Genomic DNA, 3,182 nt, shown 5'->3' with positions numbered 1-3,182 from the left:
GATTCATGCTAAAATCTTTAGGTCTTCGGTCGTCTCCAAGGCACCAAGGTCTTCTAATAACTGAATAAACGATAACTTTAACTTGCATTGTACTGCTTCTGAATGGCCGAACACATTAACTTAAAAGCTACTTCCCTCTTCTACTATGGTATATTTCGTGTCTCCGCATACCGCAGCACTCGACATAACTGCAGACGATAAATGTAACCGTTTCAGATAGAATAGCGCAAAATGCGACAATGCGGCATTAGGTCGATTCGATAACAAACGTCGAAAACGGGCGGATTTCTTAGGTTTTTACGCCTTACGAACGCTTTTCATATTCTCTCGTGTAACGTTGCTGCTAGACCTTGTTTCATGCAAAATATTAAGTTCGTCGTTCGTCTCCAAGGCACCAAAGTCGGCTAATAAGTGAATGATCGATAACTATAACTTCAATAGTACTGCTTCTGAATGGCAGAATACATCAATTTAGAAACTTATTCTCTCTTATACAGTGGTTCATTTAGTGTCTCCGCATACCGAAACACTCGCAATAAACATGCAGACGATAAATGTCACCATTTCAGAGAGAATAGCGCCCAATGTGACAATCCGGCATTAGGTCGATTCAAAAACGAACGACGAATACGAGCTGATTTGTCAAGTTTTTACTACATATGTACGCTTTTCATATTCTCTCGTGTAAGGTGGCTGCTAGACCTCGTTTCATGCAAAATATTAATGTCGCCGTTTGTCTCCAGGGCACGTAAGTCAGCTAATAAGTTAAATATCGATTACCATAACTTGAATTTTACTGGTTCTGAAGGGCTGAATACATCATTTTGAAGCTTCTTCAATCTTTTATTATGCTGCGTTTAGTGTCTCCGCATACTACAGCACTCGACATAAGCCTGCAGAAGATAAATGTAATCGTTTCAGAGAGAATAGCGGCCAATGTGACAATCTGGCATTAGTTCGATTCGATAACAAACGACGAAAACAAGCGGATTTCTAAGATTTTTACTACATATGTACGCTTTTCATATTCTCTCGTGTAACGTGGGTGCTACGCCTTGTTTCATGCAAAATCTTAAGGTCGACGGTCGTGTCCAAGGCACCAAATTCGGCTAATAAGTGAATAATCGACAACTGTAACTTGATATGTACTGCTTCTGAATGGCTCAATATATCAACTTAGAAACTCCTTCTCTCTTCTACTATGGTGCCTTTAGTATCTCCGCATGCCTTAGCACTCAACATAAGCCTGCAGACGATAAACGTAACCGTTTCAGAGAGATTAGCGGCCAATATGACAATCTGGCATTAGGGCGAATCGATAACAAACGTCGAAAACGAGCGGATTTCAAAGATTTTTACTACATATGAACGCTTTTCATGTTCTCTCGTGTAACGTGGCTCCTAGACCTTGTTTCCTGCAAAATATTAAGGTTGTCGGTCGTCTCCAAGGCATCAAAGTCGGCCAAGAAGTGAATGATCGATAACTGTAACTTGAATTGTACTGCTTCTGAATGGCCGAATGCATCAACTTAGAAGCTTCTTTAATCTTCTAGTATGGTGCTATTAGTGTCTCCGCATACTCCAGCACTCGACATAAGCCTGCAGACCATAAATGAAACCGTTTCAGAGGGAAGTGTGCCCAATATGACAATCCGGCATTAGGTCGAATCAAAAGCAAACGTCGAAAACGAGCGGGTTTGTAAGGTTTTTACTACATATGTGCGCTTTTCATATTTTCTCGTGTAACGTGGCTGCTAGACCTTGTTTCATGCAAAATAGTAAGGTTGTCGGTCGTCTCCAAGGCATCAAAGTCGGCCAAGTAGTGAATGATCGATAACTGTATCTTGAATTGTAATGTCTCTGAATGTCGGAATGCATCAACTTAGAAGCTTCTTCAATCTTTTACTATGGTGCTTTACGTGTCTCCGCATACAGCAGCACTCGACATAAGATTGCAGACGATAACTGTAACCGTTTCAGAGAGAATAGCGGCTAATGTGACAATCTGGCATAAGGTCGATTGGATAACAAACGACGAAAACGAGAGGATTTCTAAGATTTTCACTACATATGTACGCATTTCATATTCTCTCGTGTAACGTGGCTGCAACAGCTTGTTTCATGCAAAATCTTAAGGTCGTCGGTCGTCTCCAAGGCACCAAAGTCGGCTAATAAGTGAATAAACGATAACTGTAACTTGAATGTTATTCCTTCTGAATGGCCGAATACATGAACTTAAAAGTTTCTTTAGTCTTTTGCTATAGTGCTTATAGTGTCACCGCATACCACAGAACTCGGCATGAGACTGCAGACGATGAATGTAACCGTTTCAGAGAGAATAGCGCCCAATGTGACAATCTAGCATTAGGTCGATTCGATAACAAACATCGAAAACGAGCGGTTTTCTTAGGTTTTTTACGCCTTGCGAACGCTTTTCATAATCTCTCGTGTAACGTTGCTGCTAGACCTTGTTTCATGCAAAATATTAAGGTCGTCGTTCGTCTCCAAGGCACCAAAGTCGGCTAATAAGTGAATGATCGATAACTATAACTTGAATTGTACTGCTTCTGAATGGCCGAATACATCAACTTAGAAACTTATTCTCTCTTATACAATGGTTCATTTAGTGTCTCCGCATACCGAAACACTCGCAATAAATCTTCAGACGATAAATGTCACCGTTTCAGAGAGAATAGCGCCCAATGTGAGAATCCGGCATTAGGTCGATTCAAAAACAAACGACGAAAACGAGCTGATTTGTGAGGTTTTCACTACATATGTACGCTTTTAATATTCTCTCGTGTAACGTGGCTGCAACATTTGTTTCATGCAAAATCTTAAGCTCTTCGTTCGTCTGCAAGGCACAAAGTAGGCTAATAAGTGAATGATCGATAACTATAACTTGAATTGTACTGTTCTGAATGGCCGAATACATCATTTTGAAGCTTCTTCAATCTTTTACTATGGTGCTTTTAGTGTCACCGCATACTACAGTACTCGACATTAGCCTGCAGACGATAAATGTAACCGTTTCAGAGAGAATAGCGGCCAATGTGACAATCTGGCATTAGTTCGATTCGAAAACAAACGACGAAAACGAGCGGATTTCTAAGATTTTGAATACATATGTACGCTTTTCATATTCTCTCGTGTAACGTGGCTGCTACACCTTGTTTCATGCA

The sequence above is a fragment of the Schistocerca gregaria genome, chromosome 4 (genome assembly GCF_023897955.1).
Source record: "Schistocerca gregaria isolate iqSchGreg1 chromosome 4, iqSchGreg1.2, whole genome shotgun sequence".
NCBI lineage: Eukaryota > Metazoa > Arthropoda > Insecta > Orthoptera > Acrididae > Schistocerca > Schistocerca gregaria.
The sequence above is the reverse complement of the archived record's forward strand: the minus strand, read 5'-3'. Positions refer to the sequence as shown.